This window comes from Oncorhynchus nerka, linkage group LG7, assembly GCF_034236695.1.
Source record: "Oncorhynchus nerka isolate Pitt River linkage group LG7, Oner_Uvic_2.0, whole genome shotgun sequence".
Taxonomy (NCBI): domain Eukaryota; kingdom Metazoa; phylum Chordata; class Actinopteri; order Salmoniformes; family Salmonidae; genus Oncorhynchus; species Oncorhynchus nerka.
In genome coordinates, this window is record NC_088402.1 from 86,172,058 (window position 1) to 86,199,695 (window position 27,638).

The following is a 27,638-nucleotide window of genomic DNA, read 5'->3' on the forward strand; positions in this document are numbered from 1 at the left end:
TTGTAATTCAAGAAAGGGATTTGTTTTTAATATTTTAACATTTTTCATCATACATTTCAGATTGGTTGTGACCGCTGCCCGCGATGGTTCCACCAGTCCTGTATGAAAACCATCACATCTTTATAGGACATCCTAAAAATGTCGGTCCCTCTCCTTGTTCGGGCGGCGTTCGGCGGTCGAAGTCACCGACCTTCTAGCCATTGCTGATCCTCTTTTCATTTTCCGTTGGTTTTGTCTTGTCTTCCATCACACCTGGTTTCAATCCCATCAATCACATGTTGTGTATTTTACCCTCTGTTCCCCCTCATGTCCTTGTCGGTGATTGTTTATTGTAAGTGCTTGTGCACGTCTGTCCTGGTGTGCGTCAGGTTATGTACCCAGTATTTGATTGTTCTGGTTTCCGGTGGATTTTTTGTTATTAAACTGCGCTGTTTGGAAACACAGTTTTTGCTCTCCTGCGTCTGACTTCTCTGCCGCCAGTACGCACCCCTTTTACACAGGCCTTGCAGAGAATTTCGAATAAGACATGGCAGAGATAACACATTTGGCAAAGATATTTATTTATAGACTAATACACTTGAAACAAATAGCCAAACGGAAAAACTGCAGACATTACCAGTGCCTCCACCGCGATCAAACCGACGTAAAAAATAAATAAAATGAAATGCAGCCTAACGTGATCAGAAAAGTCCAACTAGCAAGCAAGTCGGAGAATTGAGTTCGTGCGCGTTCACGCGAAAGGGGGAGGGGGGAATTCCGGCAGGGGGGAGTTTTTGGGCACCACACCTGCGTCCCTCGAAGAAGAAAAAAACCGTTATGAAACCTAAAGTGCATGTTCATTCCCCCTTCCTTCCTAGAAGCAACATAGAAGAAATGTAGGCCTATCAAAAATGTACCATTTTGTCTTTGCTTTCTATCCATCCAAATAGTTTTGAGAGAGAGGTTAGGCGTGAAATCATGTGACAACCAACATCTTAAAATCATGTCTAGGGATTTATTTGGTAGACAGTTAAACATTACACAGAACAGTTAATGAAACAACTTAAAAGCCAATCAGATGTGATTTAGTACAACATATTTTGGCAGTACAAAAAAAACAACCTGTTCATATCAACAACAACAAATAGGCCTACAATAACATACACTTACACATTCATCTGGAGGTTCATTGAAGAGCCTGTATCAACTTAATTTCATCACTGTTAGTTCATTTCTGCTATGGACCATGTCGTCTGAGGACAGGAAATGCTATTGTTGCTGTTTTCTATAATACCTTTTCAGAGTGGAATCTATAGTAGAATCTACTCTAATAAGAATATATTCTAACAAGCCATTGTATTTACACGTGGGGAACTTGGTAGCTGTGTGGTACGTTATGAAACAGAACATATTGCTGTAGATACACTATGATAGGGAAGATACTGCTGCTCTCAAGGACAGGAACGGATTTACACGGTCTTATTTGCATATCCAACTCTATGGTGTTGTTAGGAACCAGCCAGTGAAACGTATCCTTTACGCTTTGCTCTTCTCTGACGTCTCTGTGCCTGCGTTTGCCCCACGCGATCCGAAGCGCTGACTCAGTTCGGCCAACAACACTGAGCAGCAGGATTTCTGTAGGGAGAAGAGAGGAGAGATGGGAGGGGAAAGGAAAGAGAGGGGAGAGTAAAGAGAGGGGAGAGATGGGAGGGGAGAGGAAAGAGAGGGGAAAGATGGGAGGGGAGAGTAAAGAGAGGGGAGAGGAAAGAGATGGGAGGGGAGAGTAAAGAGAGGGGAGAGGAGGGAGGGGAGAGGAAAGAGGGGAGAGATGGGAGGGGAGAGGAAAGAGAGGGGAGAGGAAAGAGAGGGGAGAGGAAAGAGAGGGGAGAGGAAAGAGAGGGGATGAGGATAGAAGGAGAGAAGGGAGAGAGGAGGATAGGAGAGGTGAGGAAAAAGGTGTGAGGAGTAAGATTCATTGTTGGAGGAAAATTATTGTATAGGCTTTCAATATTCATGCGTAGATTTGAAAATCCCAATAAACAGAACGTATTTTTTAGGTCCATTCTTTATCCGCTCCTCATGTCCCCTTTTACCTTCTGGTCCTTGGCTTGACTGCGGGCTTTGGAGGCAAGCTCCAGGATTGCCATGAGGAGTCCCAGGCCCAACCCCAGGGCCAGGAGAAGGAAGAGACCCCTCAGGAGGTGGGGCTGGAGGGCATGTGGGGCTTGGCCCCCCTCTGGCAAGCAGCTGCTGGCCCACCACTTACTCTGCAGAAAGGCCAACTCCCCAGATTCACTCAGTTGCAGTATGGCCACTGTTATGTTCTTCATCATTGGAAATCCTGACAGGAGAGAGAGGGATGGAGGAGGGAGAGAGGGATGGAGGAGGAGGGAGAGAGGGATAGAGGAGGAGGGAGAGAGGGATAGAGGAGCGAGAGAGAGAGAGGGATGGAGGAGCGAGAGAGAGAGAGGGATGGAGGAGCGAGAGAGAGAGAGGGATGGAGGAGCGAGAGAGAGAGAGGGATGGAGGAGCGAGAGAGAGAGAGGGATGGAGGAGCGAGAGAGAGAGAGGGATGGAGGAGCGAGAGAGAGAGAGAGGGATGGAGGAGCGAGAGAGAGAGAGGGATGGAGGAGCGAGAGAGAGAGAGGGATGGAGGAGCGAGAGAGAGGGATGGAGGAGCGAGAGAGAGGGATGGAGGAGCGAGAGAGAGGGATGGAGGAAGGAGAGAGAGGGATGGAGGAAGGAGAGGGACGGAAGAGAGACGGAAGGGGAGGAGGGAGGGAGAGAAACGGAAGGGGGAGGAGGGTTTGAGGGGGGAGGAGGGTGTAAGGGAGGAAGGAGGGTGTGAGGGAGGAAGGAGGGTGTGAGGGAGGAAGGAGGGTGTGAGGGAGAGAGAGAGACGGGGAGGAGGGTGTGAGGGAGAGAGAGAGACGGGGAGGAGGGTGTGAGGGAGAGAGAGAGACGGGAGGAGGGTGTGAGGGAGAGAGAGAGACGGGGAGGAGGGTGTGAGGGAGGGAGAGAGACGGGGAGGAGGGTGGGAGGGAGGAGGGTGGGGGAGGGAGGGTGGGAGGGAGGGAGGAGGGTGGGAGGAGGGTGGGAGAGAGACAGGGAGGAGGGTGGGAGAGAGGGGAGAGACAGGGAGGAGGGTGGGAGAGGGGGAGAGACAGGGAGGAGGGTGGGAGAGAGAGACAGGGAGGAGGGTGGGAGAGAGAGACAGGGAGGAGGGTGGGAGAGAGAGACAGGGAGGAGGGTGCGGGAGAGAGAGACAGGGAGGAGGGTGCGGGAGAGAGAGACAGGGAGGAGGGTGGGAGAGAGAGAGACAGGGAGGAGGGTGGGAGAGAGAGAGACAGGGAGGAGGGTGGGAGAGAGAGAGACAGGGAGGAGGGTGGGAGAGAGATAGACAGGGAGGAGGGTGGGAGAGAGATAGACAGGGAGGAGGGTGGGAGAGAGATAGACAGGGAGGAGGGTGGGAGAGAGATAGACAGGGAGGAGGGTGGGAGAGAGATAGACAGGGAGGAGGGTGGGAGAGAGATAGACAGGGAGGGTGGGAGAGAGAGAGACAGGGAGGGTGGGAGAGAGAGACGGGGAGGAGGGTGGGAGAGCAAGGAGTTAGTGTGTGAGTATTTTATGTGTGAGAGAAGGGGGTCAGTGTGTGTAAGTGTGTGTGTATCAAGTTATGAACCACACATCAAATACTTCAGATACTCACCACCACAGCAGGCCACCCATAAAAACACACAGACAACATTCCCAATGTTCCTTTATTGACAGCACAGCGTTTCATTTATCATGCCCATCTACGGGGGGTACTGTGGACCCAGCTGCTAGGGGCTCACCTAGGGGTACCGTGGACCCAGCTGCTATGTGGCTCACCTAGGGGTACCGTGGACCCAGCTGCTAGGGGCTCACCTAGGGCTACCGTGGACCCAGCTGCTAGGGGCTCACCTAGGGGTACCGTGGACCCAGCTGCTAGGGGCTCACCTAGGGGTACCGTGGACTCAGCTGCTAGGGGCTCACCTAGGGGTACCGTGGACTCAGCTGCTAGGGGCTCACCTAGGGGTACCGTGGACTCAGCTGCTAGGGGCTCACCTAGGGGTACCGTGGACTCAGCTGCTAGGGGCTCACCTAGGGGTACCGTGGACTCAGCTGCTAGGGGCTCACCTAGGGGTACCGTGGACTCAGCTGCTAGGGGCTCACCTAGGGGTACCGTGGACTCAGCTGCTAGGGGGGCTCACCTCACCTACCGTGGACTCAGCTGCTAGGGGCTCACCTAGGGGTACCGTGGACTCAGCTGCTAGGGGCTCACCTAGGGGTACCGTGGACTCAGCTGCTAGGGGCTCACCTAGGGGTACCGTGGACTCAGCTGCTAGGGCTCACCTAGGGGTACCGTGGACTCAGCTGCTAGGGGCTCACCTAGGGGTACCGTGGACTCAGCTGCTAGGGGCTCACCTAGGGGTACCGTGGACTCAGCTGCTACTCGCTCACCTAGGGGTACCGTGGACTCAGCTGCTAGGGGCTCACCTAGGGGTACCGTGGACTCAGCTGCTAGTCGCTCACCTAGGGGTACCGTGGACTCAGCTGCTAGTCGCTCACCTAGGGGTACCGTGGACTCAGCTGCTAGGGGCTCACCTAGGGGTACCGTGGACTCAGCTGCTAGGGGCTCACCTAGGGGTACCGTGGACTCAGCTGCTAGGGGCTCACCTAGGGGTACCGTGGACTCAGCTGCTAGGGCTCACTCAGGGGCCGTGACTCAGCTGCTAGGGGCTCACCTAGGGGTACCGTGGACTCAGCTGCTAGGGGCTCACCTAGGGGTACCGTGGACTCAGCTGCTAGGGGCTCACCTAGGGGTACCGTGGACTCAGCTGCTAGGGGCTCACCTAGGGGTACCGTGGACTCAGCTGCTAGGGGCTCACCTAGGGGTACCGTGGACTCAGCTGCTAGGGCTCACCTAGGGGTACCGTGGACTCAGCTGCTAGTGGCTCACCTAGGGGCTCACCTAGGGGTACCGTGGACTCAGCTGCTAGGGGCTCACCTAGGGGTACCGTGGACTCAGCTGCTAGGCTCACCTAGGGTACCGTGGACTCAGCTGCTAGGGGCTCACCTAGGGGCTGCAATGGACTCAGCTGCTAGAGGGCTCACCTAGGGCCACAGCCAGGTGGACTCAGCTGCTAAAGGGGCTCACCTAGGGGTCACCGTGGACTCCAGCTGCTAGGCGTCGGTAGGTGGGGCTCACCTGTGGTAAATGAGGTACCGTGGATTTCAGCTGCTTGGGGCTCACCTAAGGGGTACCAGTGGACTCAGCTGCTAGGGCTCACCTATGGTACCGTGGAATCAGCTGAAATAGTGCTCACCTAGGTTACCGTAAGAAACTCAGCTTTATTGACTTCATTAGGGGTGCTGCAATGCTGAACCCTCTCATGGCGAAGAAGTTCGCAATGCTTGCGGATCAGGTTGAAAGTAAGCATGAAAAGTAAACAGAAAGGTAAACAGAGACGCTAAACATGAAATAAAGGCATGAAAGTAAACATGCCTTCCTGGGTGAATTAACATTTGCCCTCTTTCACTGAAGCCACGCAACTCTTCTTCCTCTCCATATGCTGGTAGATGCGTCGGTAGGTGGGGTTGTTGGAGTTCTGGAAATGTGTGCGAAATGAGAACCGTAGAAATGCAACATTTATACAATTGATTTTGGCTGTTGTTGTTGAGACATAAGCGGTTCCAGTTCTACTCTTTCATCCAGAAACCAACCATGGAAGGGAATGTACAGAAATATGAACAGGTACCGATAAGAAAATAGATTTATTGACTTCCATTATGGAGCCAGATACCTGCCAAAAGGTTGAACGTATGTATCATTAGGATCGTAAGAAAATCCAATGCTTTAAACATGAAACGTAAACTTGAAACGTAAACATGAAAAGTAAACATGAAAAGTAAACATGAAACGTAAACATGAAACGTAAACATGAAACAGATCTGGAAACTTACATACCCTATGTTATGACTATGAATTAACATTTACACATTCAATTCTTACTTTACGTCTCCCTTTACTTGGTTACAAATCTTTTTTATGCGTACAAACATTTGTGGCATCTGCAAAGGACATGAACCGAACGTAGCTTGTCGAAGTTAGCTAGTCAATCAACCAACTAAAGGACATGAACTGAATGTAGCTAGTCGAAGTTAGCTAGTCAATCAACCAACTAAAGGACATGAACTGAATGTAGCTAGTCGAAGTTAGCTAGTCAATCAACCAACTAAAGGACATGAACTGAATGTAGCCAGTCGAAGTTAGCTAGTCAATCAACCAACTAAAGGACATGAACTGAATGTAGCCAGTCGAAGTTAGCCAGTCAATCAACCAACTAAAGGACATGAACTGAATGTAGCTAGTCGAAGTTAGCTAGTCAATCAACCAACTAAATGACATGAACTGAATGTAGCTAGTCGAAGTTAGCTAGTCAATCAACCAACTAAAGGACATGAACTGAATGTAGCTAGTCGAAGTTAGCTAGTCAATCAACCAACTAAAGGACATGACCCCTCCTGTCTCAGCCTCCAGTATTTATGCTGCAGTAGTTTATGTGTCGGGGGGCTAGGGTCAGTTTGTTATATCTGGAGTACTTCTCCTGTCCTATTCGGTGTGCGTTCTCTAATTCTCTCCTTCTCTCTTTCTTTCTCTCTCTCGGAGGACCTGAGCCCTAGGACCATGCCCCAGGACTACCTGACATGATGACTCCTTGCTGTCCCCAGTCCACCTGGCCGTGCTGCTGCTCCAGTTTCAACTGTTCTGCCTTATTATTATTCGACCATGCTGGTCATTTATGAACATTTGAACATCTTGGCCATGTTCTGTTATAATCTCCACCCGGCACAGCCAGAAGAGGACTGGCCACCCCACATAGCCTGGTTCCTCTCTAGGTTTCTTCCTAGGTTTTGGCCTTTCTAGGGAGTTTTTCCTAGCCACCGTGCTTCTACACCTGCATTGCTTGCTGTTTGGGGTTTTAGGCTGGGTTTCTGTACAGCACTTTGAAATATCAGCTGATGTACGAAGGGCTATATAAATAAATTTGATTTGATGAACTGAATGTAGCCAGTCGAAGTTAGCTAGTCAATCAACCAACTAAAGGACATGAACTGCATGTAGCCAGTCAATCAACCAACTAAAGGACATGAACTGCATGTAGCTAGTCAAAGTTAGCTAGTCCATCAATCACCTCTAGCCCAGATGTTGGAGTTGCTTTGCAGCCTCCACTTTCATTTCCAAAACAAAAGCCTAGAGCTTATTTTAGAACTGCATTCAATAACGATATTATACTAGTAGATTTTTTATTGGTTTTTTTACCTTTATTTAACTAGGCAAGTCAGTTAAGAACAAATTCTTATTTTCAATGACGGCCTAGGAACAGTGGGTTAACTGCCTGTTCAGGGGCAGAACGACAGATTTGTACCTTGTCAGCTCGGGGGTTTGAATTTGCAACCTTGCGGTTAGTAGTCCAACGCTCTAACCACTATGCTACCCTGCCGCCCCTTTAGGGAGATAGATAGGTAGGTAGATGATGTAGTATAGGCTTGGGCCTTCAGCAAATTACTTGTGTGAAAATGATAAAGACACAAAAGAGTCTAGAGTATCCGCCTGAGCTGCAAAATAGAAAGTAAATATGATTTAGGCCTATTCCGCAATCTAAATATGCCATGCTGCTTGCGTTATTTAATGGCCATATAATTGCATAATTTATTTTTATAGCAGTGTGGGGCTACTGTGGTGATCATGTAACCTAATGAATCACACTTTTTCCAGTATTTGGGAGAACGAACTGTAGGTCTTATATTAGGCCGTTTGACTGTTGTATTTGTCAATTCCACTCTGTATGTAGACTTGTTATATCCGTTTGCGTTGCACAATCCCATCACGCAGAGGCTATATCCATATCAATAAATGAGACAAAACAATATATTGATTAAGTCTTGGCTATAACCTGTCCTGAGTGAAATAGCCAAAGGGTCCCAAATGGTCCAGACTATCTACAGCCTGTTCTTATTGCCAGATATGTTTCCCTTAATCAGCCACTGCATGTGCTTCAACTATTTATTTGAACATGTATTTAGAGGCTTGTGAGATAGGGTCTCTTTTTAATGGGAGTCCTATAATACAAACCGTTATTAAACACAAATAGAGTTCTACAATTATTCCATAAGACACAATTACCCCCTACATGATAGCCTACATTGCAATCCCTACGAGCTGAAGGCCTACTGACTGAACGAAGGATGACATACTGACTGACTGAACGAAGGATGACATACTGACTGACTGAACGAAGGATGACATACTGACTGACTGAACGAAGGATGAATTAGATGTTCAAATATGTTGGAATGAGGAGTTGCACGCATCATGCATGCTCTGCACTTTATTTGTCGAGAAGGCAAATAGTCCTACATTAAGGGTATAATGACTGACTGCATGTCTCCAGAAGGGCATCTTCTGAGGCTGAGGGGTGCTTTTACGCATGGTGCTGTGGTGCTGCATGGAGATCACAAGCTCTTCAACTGGGCAGCAGTGTCGTGATGGAGGGAAGAGCCTACACGGAGACCACCTAAGACCACTGCAACAGTTTTTGGTAAAGTGTGGGAATAAGCTTATGCCAGACTCAGCCTACGTTTAACCTCTCCCTTGTTCATTTCAAAGTCCATATGTTCATGACTCGATTCATATAAATCATGTCAAATTATTTTAAATTCATATTAACCCCTCCTACAGAATATGTTTTGGCAAGATTTAGACTGATGACAAAAATATCAAAATATTCTATAAGAAAATATTTTGAGTGTCAAAATTCACGTGGTCATACATAATTCATAGATTCACCAGACAGCTATTATTCCTGGTAGATACTAGTGGTTGTGATTCATTATTCCTGGTAGATACTAGTCGTTACGATTCATTATTCCTGGTAGATACTACTGGTTATGATTAATTATTCCTGGTAGATACTAGTCGTGATGCTTCATTATTCCTGGTAGATAGTCATTATGCTTCATTATTCCTGGTAGATACTAGTGGTTATGATTAATTATTCCTGGTAGATACTAGTGATTATGATTCATTATTCCTGGTAGATAATACTGGTTGTGATTCATTATTCCTGGTAGATAACTGGTTATGATTCATTATTCCTGGTAGATACTACTGGTTATGAGTCATTATTCCTGGTAGATACTACTGGTTATGAGTCATTATTCCTGGTAGATACTACTGGTTATGATTCATTATTCCTGGTAGATACTACTGGTTATGATTCATTATTCCTGGTAGATACTACTGGTTATGATTCATTATTCCTGGTAGATACTAGTGGTTATGATTGAATTATTCCTGGTAGATACTAGCTTCATTATTGTAGATTAGTGATTCATTATTCCTGGTAGATACTAGTGGTTATGATTAATTATTCCTGGTAGATACTAGTGGTTATGATTCATTATTCCTGGTAGATACTAGTGGTTATGATTAATTATTCCTGGTAGATACTAGTGGTTATGATTCATTATTCCTGGTAGATACTACTGGTTATGATTCATTATTCTACTGGTTATGATTCATTATTCCTGGTAGATACTACTGGTTATGATTCATTATTCCTGGTAGATACTACTGGTTATGATTCATTATTCCTGGTAGATACTAGTGATTATGATTCATTATTCCTGGTAGATAATACTGGTTGTGATTCATTATTCCTGGTAGATAACTGGTTATGCTTCATTATTCCTGGTAGATAATAGTGGTTATGATTCATTATTCCTGGTAGATACTACTGGTTATGATTCATTATTCCTGGTAGATACTACTGGTTATGCTTCATTATTCCTGGTAGATACTACTGGTTATGATTCATTATTCCTGGTAGATACTACTGGTTATTCTTCATTATTCCTGGTAGATACTACTGGTTATGATTCATTATTCCTGGTAGGTACTACTGGTTATGATTCATTATTCCTGGTAGATACTAGTGGTTATGATTCATTATTCCTGGTAGATACTAGTGGTTATGATTCATTATTCCTGGTAGATACTAGTGGTTATGATTCATTATTCCTGGTAGATACTAGTGGTTATGATTCATTATTCCTGGTAGATAATAGTGGTTATGATTCATTATTCCTGGTAGATACTAGTGGTTGTGATTCATTATTCCTGGTAGATACTAGTGGTTGTGATTCATTATTCCTGGTAGATACTAGTGGTTGTGATTCATTATTCCTGGTAGATACTAGTGGTTGTGATTCATTATTCCTGGTAGATACTAGTGGTTGTGATTCATTATTCCTGGTAGATACTAGTGGTTGTGATTCATTATTCCTGGTAGATACTACTGGTTATGCTTCATTATTCCTGGTAGATACTACTGGTTATGCTTCATTATTCCTGATAAATATAAAACATATTTTGATATGTAACACTTTTTTGGTTACTACATGATTCCATGCGTGTTATTTAATAGGTTTGAAGTTCACTATTATTCTACATTCATTATTCCTGGTAGATACTACTGGTTATGCTTCATTATTCCTGGTAGATACTACTGGTTATGCTTCATTATTCCTGGTAGATACTACTGGTTATGCTTCATTATTCCTGGTAGATACTAGTCGTTACGATAAATATAAAACATATTTTGATATGTAACACTTTTTTGGTTACTACATGATTCCATGCGTGTTATTTAATAGGTTTGAAGTTCACTATTATTCTACATTCATTATTCCTGGTAGATACTACTGGTTATGCTTCATTATTCCTGGTAGATACTACTGGTTATGCTTCATTATTCCTGGTAGATACTACTGGTTATGCTTCATTATTCCTGGTAGATACTAGTCGTTACGATTCATTATTCCTGGTAGATACTACTGGTTATGATTCATTATTCCTGGTAGATAATACTGGTTATGATTCATTATTCCTGGTAGATAATACTGGTTATGCAATATTGAAATGAGTCATATGTTGATAAGGTGCATGCATGGGGATGTGCACGTCACCCAGAGACCATGCTGTAGAGATCCACCCAGCGGACTGAAACTTCACTGTTGTAGGCATAATACAGCTAGTGCTATCTAGACCTGCTCTGGCAAATACATCTATTACATTATCAAATCAAATCAAATGTATTTATATAGCCCTTCGTACATCAGCTGATAACTCAAAGTGCTGTACAGAAACCCAGCCTAAAACCCCAAACAGCAAGCAATGCAGGTGTAGAAGCACGGTGGCTAGGAAAAACTCCCTAGAAAGGCCAAAACCTAGGAAGAAACCTAGAGAGGAACCAGGCTATGTGGGGTGGCCAGTCCTCTTCTGGCTGTGCCGGGTGGAGATTATAACAGAACATGGCCAAGATGACATTAGCTTCCTAAATGTGAAGAAAACTCAACTGAGGAGTATTAAAGAATAGAGACTTTTAACTTGAAAATGTGCAGGATACCTCTTTCCGGTTTCCCTGGCTTTTTAATACTGTATTATTCTTGTTCGGGTAGCACTCCTCATAGGCCGTTTGGTGTACGTTTTTTTTGTTGGTGGGATGACACTGCCAAAACTCTGAAAGGTATTATTGTACATCAGAATTGCTACACAAAATTTGTTCAAGCCTAAAAGTTTGGTCCATAATCACAACATGGTGTTTGTATGTTCACAGATGAAATTTCATGTTTACGTTTCACGCATGGCTTTTCGTCTGATCCTAACACTTTACGTATGGATTTTCTTACGATCCTAACGATACGTATGTTCAACCTTTTGGCAGGTATCTGGCTCTATACTACCTTGACGTTTACTAAGGAATAAATGTGTGTGGGTTCTTATTCTTTTGAAAGCAACACATACTTTGAAGAAGTTGAACGTGGATCCCCCTTCGACTGTTCCGTAGTCGATGACGTCCTGTTTGGCCAGTTCCTCGAAGTTATTCACGGAGGCATGTTTGGAATCCGAGCGTAGCATGGCGTTAAAGTTGCTGAAGTAGCAGGCCAGGAGCACCACCGCGAACACCCACCAGATGGCGCTGATAACGCGACCAGACAGGCCTTTAGGGTGTGGGCCAGCACCTGAGAATGCAAAACACGAACATACATTATATTATGTTTCAGTTAATTATATGACTGAAACATAGAAATGGCACGGAAAACATATGAAACTATACTCACTCCATTGCATTCATCTGGACTACACTAGAAAGTGTGCAAACTTCCACGTCTTAGTTTTCTCTTAAACGGAGCAATGTAGAAAATGTTTTTTAAATAACTTACATAGATTTCTCTCACATGTAAGCGTAATAACACCTGCTGTGTTGGTTAGAAGCTCAATTATTACACTTTTTTCCTTATTGTTTATCTTTTAGGTTCTATGTTACTTTCAGGGACAATAAAGAAGAAAATCCTGGTCGAGACTCTTCTAGTCTTCATAGCAGGAACATAAACCCCTGTCCAGACTGGGTAGACTGGCAGCCATATTTAGTGGACCCACAGTAAAGCAGATTCTATGGTGTTCTAGACTCTTCTAGTCTTCATAGCAGGAACATAAACCCCTGTCCAGACTGGGTAGACTGGCGGCCATATTTAGTGGACCCACAGTAAAGCAGATGCTATGGTGTTCTAGACTCTTCTAGTCTTCATAGCAGGAACATAAACCCCTGTCCAGACTGGGTAGACTGGCAGCCATATTTAGTGGACCCACAGTAAAGCAGATTCTATGGTGTTCTAGACTCTTCTAGTCTTCATAGCAGGAACATAAACCCCTGTCCAGACTGGGTAGACTGGGGGCCATATTTAGTGGACCCACAGTAAAGCAGATTCTATGGTGTTCTAGACTCTTCTAGTCTTCATAGCAGGAACATAAACCCCTGTCCAGACTGGGTAGACTGGCGGCCATATTTAGTGGACCCACACTAAAGCAGATGCTATGGTGTTCTAGACTCTTCTAGTCTTCATAGCAGGAACATAAACCCCTGTCCAGACTGGGTAGACTGGCAGCCATATTTAGTGGACCCACAGTAAAGCAGATTCTATGGTGTTCTAGACTCTTCTAGTCTTCATAGCAGGAACATAAACCCCTGTCCAGACTGGGTAGACTGGGGCCATATTTAGTGGACCCACAGTAAAGCAGATGCTATGGTGTTCTAGACTCTTCTAGTCTTCATAGCAGAACATAAACCCCTGGGTAGACTGGCAGCCTAGTCACAGTAAAGCAGATGCTATGGTGTTCTAGACTCTTCTAGAAGCAGGAACATAAACCCCTGTCCAGACTGGGTAGACTGGCGGCCATATTTAGTGGACCCACAGTAAAGCAGATTCTATGGTGTTCTAGACTCTTCTAGTCTTCATAGCAGGAACATAAACCTCTGTAGCATGGCTCCATGTTACATGTGACTTGGTAGCAGCGGTTTGACTCCGGGGGAGATTTGACTCATAGCTGCTTTACCTTGCAGGGTCAGGGCTCCAGTGATGTACCAGAAGCTGTGCAGGAGAGTGAAGCTGTGTTCGTCTGTCTCTGGGTCTGCCCACTCACAGGGGCTTATCCTGGGGTGGGCAGAAAAACAAAGTGACCCCATTGAGATATATCTTCTTCATTGTCTGGACAGCGGCCAAACCACATTCTTACAAAGAATGAATTAGCAGTGCAGTTTCTACTTCCGTTGACATCATTTGAACTACAATCTCCCACGCTATGATTTGTATACTTGACGTACATAGCCTATTTGTGTCATAGCATTATGCATCATTTCTATGTTGATCCTGATACCTTCTGTCCAATCCCCCATCTTTTTATGCAAGGGATGAATCCTAACTTCTATTTTTATGCAAGTAAAATTCTCATTTAATCTCATTGACTTCAACGGATGACTAAGTGAAATTCGATTTAAGTGGAAGTTAGGATTGCCCCCGAAGTGCCTAGTGTTGATAGCTAGCTAGGGGTTTGATTTGGAATGAGGCCAAGGAGATAATGATTTTTCACCTGACCACCAAATAAATGCAGAGGCCCGATTTGATGATCTAGTTTCGTTGGTGGAGTTTAATCACTTGATTGATGTATATATCATGGAAGAGTGTAGTTGTCTTTAGGACAGCTGTTTTCTTAGTCAAGACTTTCGTGTTTTTTTTACGTAATATGTAATTGTTGTACTGTATGTATGTTTATAGTTTTGTTTAATGTTGTGTTAATGTAAGTTGTTTTTGTCTGAAACGTTATTCCCCCTGCTGCTATTGGACCAGGTCTCTCTTGGAAAAGAGATGTTATCTCAACGAGAGAAAAAAAAAGTATAAATAAGGTTAAATAAAAACATTTAAAAAATAAGGCCGGAGATTTTAGCTCACCTAGAAACCAGATATATGCAGAGGCCGGTCAGCAGGAAGGCCAGGATGATGCCCACCCACATTTCGGTGGAGAAGGGGAAGAGGAAGCTGAGGGAGTGGCTCTCCTCGGAGGCCAGTTCCCTGCTCAGGATGAAACCAATGCCCGTCTGCATGAAGGGAGTGCTCATCTCCACCCCCTGTTCCCTGGTCGCTGTGAGGGTCAGAGAGGCTACCGCCAGTTCGGCCTCCTGATAGATAGGGCGAGACAAGAGCAGGCACACACACGGGCGTACGGACACCCAGACGCACACGGGAGTACGCACACCCGGACACACACACACAGGCGTACGGACACACACACACAGGCGTACGGACACACACACAGGCGTACGGACACACACACACAGGCGTACGGACACACACACACAGGCGTACGGACACACACACACACACGCACGAGTTCGGACACACACACACAGGCGTACGGACACACACACACACACAGGCGTACGGACACACACACAAACAGGCGTACGGACAAACACACACACACAGGCATACGGACACACACACAGAAGTTTGGATAGACACACACACATGAGTACAGGCACACACACACACCGGAGTACAGGCACACACACACACCGGAGTACAGATGCACACACACCGGAGTACAGATGCACACACACCGGAGTACAGACGCACACACACCGGAGTACAGACGCACACACACCGGAGTACAGACGCACACACACCGGAGTACAGACGCACACACACCGGAGTACAGACGCACACACACCGGAGTACAGACGCACACACACCAGAGTACAGACGCACACACACCAGAGTACAGACACACACACCAGAGTACAGACGCACACACACCAGAGTACGTACAGACACACACACCAGAGTACGTACAGACACACACACCAGAGTACGTACAGCACACACACCAGAGTACGTACAGACACACACACCAGAGTACGTACAGACACACCAGAGTACAGACAGACACACCAGAGTACAGACACACACACCAGAGTACAGACACACACACCAGAGTACAGACACACACAGGAGTACAGACACACACACAGGAGTACGGACACACACACACACACACAGGAGTACGGACACACACACACACACACACACAGGAGTACGGACACACACACACACACAGGAGTACGGACACACACACACACACAGGAGTACGGACACACACACACATGAGTACGGACACACACACACATGAGTACGGACACACACACACACACGGGAGTACGGACACACACACACAGGAGTACGGACACACACACACGGGAGTACGGACACACACACACAGGAGTACGGACACACACACACACACAGGAGTACGGACACACACACACACACAGGAGTACGGACACACACACACACACAGGAGTACGGACACACACACACACAGGAGTACGGACACACACACACACAGGAGTACGGACACACACACACACACAGGAGTACAGACACACACACACACAGGAGTACGGACACACACACACCGGAGTACAGACATACACACACACCGGAGTACAGATACACACACACACACCGGAGTACAGACACACACACACACACACCGGAGTACAGACACACACACACACACCGGAGTACAGACACACACACAGGAGTACAGACACACACACAGGAGTACGGACACACACACAGGAGTACGGACACACACACAGGAGTACGGACACACACAGGAGTACGGACACACACAGGAGTACGGACACACACATGAGTACGGACACACACACACACGCAGAGAACAGACACACACACGCAGAGAACAGACACACACATGAGAACAGACACACACATGAGTATAGACACACACATGAGTATAGACACACACACACACAGGAGTCCAGACACACACACACACACCGGAGTACAGACACACACACACACACACCGGAGTACAGACACACACACAGGAGTACAGACACACACACACAGGAGTACGGACACACACACACACACAGGAGTACGGACACACACACACACACAGGAGTACGGACACACACACACACACAGGAGTACGGACACACACACACACACACACAGGAGTACGGACACACACACACACACAGGAGTACGGACACACACACACAGGAGTACGGACACACACACACAGGAGTACGGACACACACACACAGGAGTACGGACACACAAACACACACACACACACACAGGAGAACACACACACACCAAAAGGTTGCAAGATCAAATCCCTGAGCTGACAAGGTAAAAAATATGTTGTTCTACCCCTGAACAAGGCACTGACCCACTGTTCCTAGGCTGTTATTGAAAATAATAAATTATTCTTAACTGACTTGCCTAGTTAAATAAAGGTCAAATAAAAACATAAATAGACTGAATGACGCAACCAATCCCCTAGCGTACCGTATACCACCACCTGATACCTTCTGTCCAATCCCCCAGCGTACCGTATACCACCACCTGATACCGTCTGTCCAATCCCCTAATGTACCGTATACCACCACCTGATACCTTCTGTCCAATCCCCTAGCGTACCGTATACCACCACCTGATACCTTCTGTCCAATCCCCCAGTGTACCGTATACCACCACCTGAAACCTTCTGTCCAATCCCCCAGTGTACCATATACCACCACCTGATACCTTCTGTCCAATCCCCCAGCGTACCGTATACTACCACCTGATACCTTCTGTCCAATCCCCCAGCGTACCGTATACCACCACCTGATACCTTCTGTCCAATCTCAGCCCCGTATACCACCACCTGATACCTTCTGCAGCGTACCGTATACCACCACCTGATACCTTCTGTCCAATCCCCTAGCGCGTATACCACCACCTGATACCTTCTGTCCAATCCCCCAGCGCACCGTATACCACCAGCTGATACCTTCTGTCCAATCCCCCAGCGCACCGTATACCACCACCTGATACCTTCTGTCCAACGCCCGTATAGCTACCTTCGTCCAATACCGTATACTACCACCTGATACCTTCTGTCCAATCCCCCAGCGCACCGTATACCACCACCTGATACCTTCTGTCCAATCCTAGCGCATCGTATACCACCACCTGATACCTTCTGTCCAATCCCCCAGCGCACCGTATACCACCACCTGATACCTTCTGTCCAATCCCCTAGCGTACCGTATACCACCACCTGATACCTTCTGTCCAATCCCCCAGCGTACCGTATACCACCACCTGATAACTTCTGTCCAATCCCCTAGCGTACCGTATACCACCACCTGATACCTTCTGTCCAATCCCCCAGCGTACCGTATACCACCACCTGATACCTTCTGTCCAATCCCCTAGCGTACCGTATACCACCACCTGATACCTTCTGTCCAATCCCCCAGTGTACCGTATACCACCACCTGATACCTTCTGTCCAATCCCCTAATGTACCGTATACCACCACCTGATACCTTCTGTCCAATCCCCTAGCGTACCGTATACCACCACCTGATACCTTCTGTCCAATCCCCCAGCGTACCGTATACCACCACCTGATACCTTCTGTCCAAATGCTCAGCGTACCGTATACCGCTACCTTCTGTCCAATCCCCCAGCGTACCGTATACCACCACCTGATACCTTCTGTCCAATCCCCTAGCGTACCGTATACCACCACCTGATACCTTCTGTCCAATCCCCTAGCGTACCGTATACCACCACCTGATACCTTCTGTCCAATCCCCCAGCGTACCGTATACCGCTACCTTCTGTCCAATCCCCTAGCGTACCGTATACCACCACCTGATACCTTCTGTCCAATCCCCCAGCGTACCGTATACCACCACCTGATACCTTCTGTCCAAACGCTCAGCGTACCGTATACCACCACCTGATACCTTCTGTCCAATCCCCCAGCGTACCGTATACCACCAGCTGATACCTTCTGTCCAATCCCCTAGCGTACCGTATACCACCACCTGATACCTTCTGTCCAATCCCCTAGCGTACCGTATACCACCACCTGATACCTTCTGTCCAATCCCCCTAGCGCATCGTATACCACCACCTGATACCTTCTGTCCAATCCTAGCTAGTATACCGCCACCTGATACCTTCGTCCAATCCCTAGCGTACCACCCACCTGATACCTTCTGTCCAATCCCAGCGCATCCGTATACCACCACCTGATACCTTCTGTCCAATCCCTAGCGCATCGTATACCACCACCTGATACCTTCTGTCCAATCCCTAGCGTACCGTATACCACCACCTGATACCTTCTGTCCAATCCCCCAGCGTACCGTATACCACCACCTGATACCTTCTGTCCAATCCCCTAGCGTACCGTATACCACCACCTGATACCTTCTGTCCAATCCCCTAGCGTACCGTATACCACCACCTGATACCTTCTGTCCAATCCCCCAGCGTACCGTATACCGCTACCTTCTGTCCAATCCCCTAGCGTACCGTATACCACCACCTGATACCTTCTGTCCAATCCCCAGCGCATCGTATACCACCACCTGATACCTTCTGTCCAATCCCCTAGCGCACCGTATACCACCAGCTGATACCTTCTGTCCAATCCCTAGCGTCCGTATACCACCACCTGATACCTTCTGTCCAATCCCCCAGCGTACCGTATACCACCACCTGATACCTTCTGTCCAATCCCCTAGCGTACCGTATACCACCACCTGATACCTTCTGTCCAATCCCCCAGCGTACCGTATACCACCACCTGATACCTTCTGTCCAATCCCCCAGCGTACCGTATACCACCAGCTGATACCTTCTGTCCAATCCCCTAGCGTACCGTATACCACCACCTGATACCTTCTGTCCAATCCCCCAGCGTACCGTATACCACCAGCTGATACCTTCTGTCCAATCCCCTAGCGTACCGTATACCACCACCTGATACCTTCTGTCCAATCCCCCAGCGTACCGTATACCACCACCTGATACCTTCTGTCCAATCCCCAGCTGCACCGTATACCACCACCTGATACCTTCTGTCCAATCCCTAGCGTGCATCGTATACCACCACCTGATACCTTCTGTCCAATCCCCCAGCGTACCGTATACTACCACCTGATACCTTCTGTCCAATCCCCTAGCGTACCGTATACCACCAGCTGATACCTTCTGTCCAATCCCCTAGCGTACCGTATACCACCACCTGATACCTACCGTATACCACCAGCTGATACCTTCTGTCCAATCCCCTAGCGTACCGTATACCACCACCTGATACCTTCTGTCCAATCCCCTAGCGTACCGTATACCACCACCTGATACCTTCTGTCCAATCCCTAGCGTACCGTATACCACCACCTGATACCTTCTGTCCAATCCCCAGTGTACAGTATACCACCACCTGATACCTTCTGTCCAATCCCCTAGCGTACCGTATACCACCACCTGATACCTTCTGTCCAATCCCCCAGCGTACCGTATACCACCACCTGATACCTTCTGTCCAATCCCCTAGCGTACCGTATACCACCACGTGATACCTTCTGTCCAATCCCCCAGTGTACAGTATACCACCACCTGATACCTTCTGTCCAATCCCCTAGCGTACCGTATACCACCACCTGATACCTTCTGTCCAATCCCCCAGCGTACCGTATACCACCACCTGATACCTTCTGTCCAATCCCCTAGCGTACCGTATACCACCACCTGATACCTTCTGTCCAATCCCCTAGCGTACCGTATACCACCACCTGATACCTTCTGTCCAATCCCCCAGCGTACCGTATACCGCTACCTTCTGTCCAATCCCCTAGCGTGCCGTATACCACCACCTGATACCTTCTGTCCAATCCCCTAGCGTACCGTATACCACCACCTGATACCTTCTGTCCAATCACCTCAGCGCTACCTTCTGTCCAATATACCACCACCTGATACCTTCTGTCCAATCCCCCAGCGCACCGTATACCACCACCTGATACCTTCTGTCCAATCCCAGCGTGCCGTATACCACCACCTGATACCTTCTGTCCAATCCCCTAGCGCACCGTATACCACCACCTGATACCTTCTGTCCAATCCCTAGCGCATCGTATACCACCACCTGATACCTTCTGTCCAATCCCCCAGCGCACCGTATACCGCTACCTTCTGTCCAATCTCTAGCGCATCGTATACCACCACCTGATACCTTCTGTCCAATCCCCTAGCGTACCGTATACCACCACCTGATACCTTCTGTCCAATCCCCCAGCGTACCGTATACCGCTACCTTCTGTCCAATCACCTAGCGTACCGTATACCACCACCTGATACCTTCTGTCCAATCCCCCAGCGTACCGTATACCACCACCTGATACCTTCTGTCCAAACGCTCAGCGTACCGTATACCACCACCTGATACCTTCTGTCCAATCCCCCAGCGTACCGTATACCGCTACCTTCTGTCCAATCCCCTAGCGTACCGTATACCACCACCTGATACCTTCTGTCCAATCCCCTAGCGTACCGTATACCACCACCTGATACCTTCTGTCCAATCCCCCAGCGTACCGTATACCACCAGCTGATACCTTCTGTCCAATCCCCTAGCGTACCGTATACCACCACCTGATACCTTCTGTCCAATCCCCAGCGTACCGTATACCACCAGCTGATACCTTCTGTCCAATCCCTAGCGTACCGTATACCACCACCTGATACCTTCTGTCCAATCCCCAGCGTACCGTATACCACCACCTGATACCTTCTGTCCAATCCCCAGCGTACCGTATACCACCACCAGATACCTTCTGTCCAATCCCCCAGCGCACCGTATACCACCACCTGATACCTTCTGTCCAATCCCTAGCGCATCGTATACCACCACCTGATACCTTCTGTCCAATCCCCCAGTGTACAGTATACCACCACCTGATACCTTCTGTCCAATCCCCTAGCGTGCACCGTATACCACCACCTGATACCTTCTGTCCAATCCCCCAGCGCATCGTATACCACCACCTGATACCTTCTGTCCAATCCTAGCGCACCGTATACCACCACCTGATACCTTCTGTCCAATCCCCAGCCACCGTATACCACCACCTGATACCTTCTGTCCAATCTAGCCAGCGCCGTATACCACCACCTGATACCTTCTGTCCAATTCTATACAGTATACCACCACCTGATACCTTCTGTCCAATCCCCTAGCGTACCGTATACCACCACCTGATACCTTCTGTCCAATCCCCTAGCGCATCGTATACCACCACCTGATACCTTCTGTCCAATCCCCAGCGCATCGTATACCACCACCTGATACCTTCTGTCCAATCCCTAGCGCATCGTATACCACCACCTGATACCTTCTGTCCAATCCCCAGCGCATCGTATACCACCACCTGATACCTTCTGTCCAATCCCCCAGCGCATCGTATACCACCGCTGATACCTTCTGTCCAATCCCCTAGCGTACCGTATACCACCACCTGATACCTTCTGTCCAATCCCTAGCGCATCGTATACCACCACCTGATACCTTCTGTCCAATCCCCCAGCGCATCGTATACCACCAGCTGATACCTTCTGTCCAATCCCTAGCGCATCGTATACCACCACCTGATACCTTCTGTCCAATCCCCAGCGTACCGTATACCACCACCTGATACCTTCTGTCCAACGCTCAGCGTACCGTATACCACCACCTGATACCTTCTGTCCAATCCCCCAGCGCATACCGTATACCACCACCGATACCTTCTGTCCAATCCCCTAGCGCATCGTATACCACCACCTGATACCTTCTGTCCAACCCCTAGCGCATCGTATACCACCACCTGATACCTTCTGTCCAATCCCCCCAGCGCATCGTATACCACCAGCTGATACCTTCTGTCCAATCCCTAGCTGCATCGTATACCACCACCTGATACCTTCTGTCCAATCCCCCAGCGCATCGTATACCACCACCTGATACCTTCTGTCCAATCCCCTAGCGCATCGTATACCACCACCTGATACCTTCTGTCCAATCCCTAGCGCATCGTATACCACCACCTGATACCTTCTGTCCAATCCCCTAGCGTACCGTATACCACCACCTGATACCTTCTGTCCAATCCCCCAGCGCATCGTATACCACCACCTGATACCTTCTGTCCAATCCCCTAGCGTATCGTATACCACCACCTGATACCTTCTGTCCAATCCCCCAGCGCACCGTATACCACCACCTGATACCTTCTGTCCAATCCCTAGCGCATCGTATACCACCACCTGATACCTTCTGTCCAATCCCCCAGCGTACAGTATACCACCACCTGATACCTTCTGTCCAATCCCCAGCGTATCGTATACCACCACCTGATACCTTCTGTCCAATCCCCTAGCGTACCGTATACCACCACCTGATACCTTCTGTCCAATCCCTAGCGTACCGTATACCACCACCTGATACCTTCTGTCCAATCCCCTAGCGCATCGTATACCACCACCTGATACCTTCTGTCCAATCCCCTAGCGCATCGTATACCACCACCTGATACCTTCTGTCCAATCCCCAGCATCGTATACCACCACCTGATACCTTCTGTCCAATCCCCTAGCGCATCGTATACCACCACCTGATACCTTCTGTCCAATCCCCCTAGCGCACCGTATACCACCACCTGATACCTTCTGTCCAATCCCCTAGCGTACCGTATACCACCACCTGATACCTTCTGTCCAATCCCCTAGCGTGCACCGTATACCACCACCTGATACCTTCTGTCCAATCCCCCTAGCGTACCGTATACCACCACCTGATACCTTCTGTCCAATCCCCAGCGTGCATCAGTATACCACCACCTGATACCTTCTGTCCAATCCCTAGCGCATCGTATACCACCACCTGATACCTTCTGTCCAATCCCCCAGTGCATCAGTATACCACCACCTGATACCTTCTGTCCAATCCCCAGCGTACCGTATACCACCACCTGATACCTTCTGTCCAATCCCCAGCGCATCGTATACCACCACCTGATACCTTCTGTCCAATCCCTAGCGTACTAGCGTATACCACCACCTGATACCTTCTGTCCAATCCCCTAGCGTACCGTATACCACCACCTGATACCTTCTGTCCAATCCCCTAGCGCATCCGTATACCACCACCTGATACCTTCTGTCCAATCCCCTAGCGTACCGTATACCACCACCTGATACCTTCTGTCCAATCCTAGCGCATCGTATACCACCACCTGATACCTTCTGTCCAATCCCCCAGCGTGCATCGTATACCACCACCTGATACCTTCTGTCCAATCCCTCTAGCGCATCGTATACCACCACCTGATACCTTCTGTCCAATCCTAGCGTATCGTATACCACCACCTGATACCTTCTGTCCAATCAGCGTATCGTATACCACCACCTGATACCTTCTGTCCAACCACCAGCACCACCTGATATACCACCACCTGATACCTTCTGTCCAATCCCTAGCGCATCGTATACCACCACCTGATACCTTCTGTCCAATCCCTAGCGCATACCGTATACCACCACCTGATACCTTCTGTCCAATCCCCTAGCGTATCGTATACCACCACCTGATACCTTCTGTCCAATCCCCTAGCGCACCGTATACCGTACCTTCTGTCCAACCACGTATACCACCACCTGATACCTTCTGTCCAATCCCTAGCGTACCGTATACCACCACCTGATACCTTCTGTCCAATCCCCAGCGCACCGTATACCACCACCTGATACCTTCTGTCCAATCCCTAGCGCACCGTATACCACCACCTGATACCTTCTGTCCAATCCCCCAGCGCATCGTATACCACCACCTGATACCTTCTGTCCAATCCCTAGCGTGCATCGTATACCACCACCTGATACCTTCTGTCCAATCCCCTAGCGCACCGTATACCACCACCTGATACCTTCTGTCCAATCCCTAGCGTACCGTATACCACCACCTGATACCTTCTGTCCAACCTAGCGCATCGTATACCACCACCTGATACCTTCTGTCCAATCCCTAGCGTACCGTATACCACCACCTGATACCTTCTGTCCAATCCCCAGCGTACCGTATACCACCACCTGATACCTTCTGTCCAATCCCCTAGCGCATCGTATACCACCACCTGATACCTTCTGTCCAATCCCCCAGCGTACCGTATACCACCACCTGATACCTTCTGTCCAATCCTAGCGCATCGTATACCACCACCTGATACCTTCTGTCCAATCCCCTAGCGTACCGTATACCACCACCTGATACCTTCTGTCCAATCCCTAGCGTGCATCGTATACCACCACCTGATACCTTCTGTCCAATCCCTAGCGCATCGTATACCACCACCTGATACCTTCTGTCCAATCCCTAGCGCATCGTATACCACCACCTGATACCTTCTGTCCAATCCCCCAGCGCATCGTATACCACCACCTGATACCTTCTGTCCAATCCCAGCGCATCGTATACCACCACCTGATACCTTCTGTCCAATCCCCTAGCGCATCGTATACCACCACCTGATACCTTCTGTCCAATCCCAGCGCACCGTATACCACCACCTGATACCTTCTGTCCAATCCCCTAGCGTACATCGTATACCACCACCTGATACCTTCTGTCCAATCCCTAGCTGCACCGTATACCACCACCTGATACCTTCTGTCCAATCCCCAGCGTACCGTATACCACCACCTGATACCTTCTGTCCAAATCACCGTATACCACCACCTGATACCTTCTGTCCAATCCCCCAGCGCACCGTATACCACCACCTGATACCTTCTGTCCAATCCCCTAGCGTGCACCGCTACCACCACCTGATACCTTCTGTCCAACCCTAGCGCACCGTATACCACCACCTGATACCTTCTGTCCAATCCCCAGCGCACCGTATACCACCACCTGATACCTTCTGTCCAATCCCCCTAGCGCATCGTATACCACCACCTGATACCTTCTGTCCAATCCCTAGCGCATCGTATACCACCACCTGATACCTTCTGTCCAATCCCCCAGCGTACCGTATACCACCACCTGATACCTTCTGTCCAATCCCCCAGCATCGTATACCGCTACCTTCTGTCCAATCACCCTAGCGTGCATCGTATACCACCACCTGATACCTTCTGTCCAATCCCCTAGCGCCGTATACCACCACCTGATACCTTCTGTCCAATCCTAGCGCATCGTATACCACCACCTGATACCTTCTGTCCAATCGTATACCACCACCTGATACCTTCTGTCCAATCCTCTAGCGTACCGTATACCACCACCTGATACCTTCTGTCCAATCCCCAGCGCACCGTATACCACCAGCTGATACCTTCTGTCCAATCCCCTAGCGCATCGTATACCACCACCTGATACCTTCTGTCCAATCCCCAGCGTATCGTATACCACCACCTGATACCTTCTGTCCAATCCCCAGCATCACCGTATACCACCACCTGATACCTTCTGTCCAATCCCCAGCGCATCGTATACCACCACCTGATACCTTCTGTCCAATCTCAGCGCATCGTATACCACCACCTGATACCTTCTGTCCAACCCTCAGCGTACCGTATACCACCACCACCTGATACCTTCTGTCCAATCCCTCAGCGTACCGTATACCACCACCTGATACCTTCTGTCCAATCCCCCAGCGCACCGTATACCACCACCTGATACCTTCTGTCCAATCCCTAGCGCATCGTATACCACCACCTGATACCTTCTGTCCAATCCCCTAGCGCATCGTATACCACCACCTGATACCTTCTGTCCAATCCCCTAGCGTACCGTATACCACCACCTGATACCTTCTGTCCAATCCCCAGCGCATCGTATACCACCACCTGATACCTTCTGTCCAATCCCCTAGCGCATCGTATACCACCACCTGATACCTTCTGTCCAATCCCCAGCGTACAGTATACCACCACCTGATACCTTCTGTCCAATCCCCAGCGCATCGTATACCACCACCTGATACCTTCTGTCCAATCCCCTAGCGTACCGTATACCACCACCTGATACCTTCTGTCCAATCCCTAGCGCATCGTATACCACCACCTGATACCTTCTGTCCAATCCCCAGCGCATCGTATACCACCACCTGATACCTTCTGTCCAATCCCCCAGCGTACCGTATACCACCACCTGATACCTTCTGTCCAATCCCCCTAGCTGCACCGTATACCACCACCTGATACCTTCTGTCCAATCCCCAGCGCATCGTATACCACCAGCTGATACCTTCTGTCCAATCCCCTAGCGCATCGTATACCACCACCTGATACCTTCTGTCCAATCCCCTAGCGCATCGTATACCACCACCTGATACCTTCTGTCCAATCCCCCAGCGTATCGTATACCACCACCTGATACCTTCTGTCCAATCCCGTACCGTGATAGCTGTCCAATCCCCCAGCGTATACCACCACCTGATACCTTCTGTCCAATCCCTAGCGTACCGTATACCACCACCTGATACCTTCTGTCCAATCCCCAGCGTACCGTATACCACCACCTGATACCTTCTGTCCAATCCCTAGCGTACCGTATACCACCACCTGATACCTTCTGTCCAATCCCCCAGCGCACCGTATACCACCACCTGATACCTTCTGTCCAATCCCCTAGCGCATCGTATACCACCACCTGATACCTTCTGTCCAATCCCCTAGCGTACCGTATACCACCACCTGATACCTTCTGTCCAATCCCAGCGTGCACCGTATACCACCACCTGATACCTTCTGTCCAATCCCCTAGCGCACCGTATACCACCACCTGATACCTTCTGTCCAATCCCCTAGCGTGCCGTATACCACCACCTGATACCTTCTGTCCAATCCCCTAGCGCACCGTATACCACCACCTGATACCTTCTGTCCAATCCCCCAGCGCACCGTATACCACCACCTGATACCTTCTGTCCAATCCCCAGTGTACCGTATACCACCACCTGATACCTTCTGTCCAATCCCCCAGTGTACGTATACCACCACCTGATACCTTCTGTCCAATCCCCTAGCGTATCGTATACCACCAGCTGATACCTTCTGTCCAATCCCCTAGTGTACCGTATACCACCACCTGATACCTTCTGTCCAATCCCTAGCGTATCGTATACCACCACCTGATACCTTCTGTCCAATCCCCAGCGTACCGTATACCACCACCTGATACCTTCTGTCCAAACCCCAGCGCACCGTATACCACCACCTGATACCTTCTGTCCAATCCCCCAGCGCATCGTATACCACCACCTGATACCTTCTGTCCAATCCCCTAGCGTATCGTATACCACCACCTGATACCT

General features: G+C 48.8%; 1 pseudogene; it reads right to left on the bottom strand.

Annotated features, from left to right (window-relative positions):
- Positions 1 to 992: 992 nt before the first annotated feature.
- The window catches only part of LOC115120110 (probable glutamate receptor), a 51,154-nt pseudogene continuing 24,508 nt past the window's right edge, over positions 993 to 27,638 (bottom strand).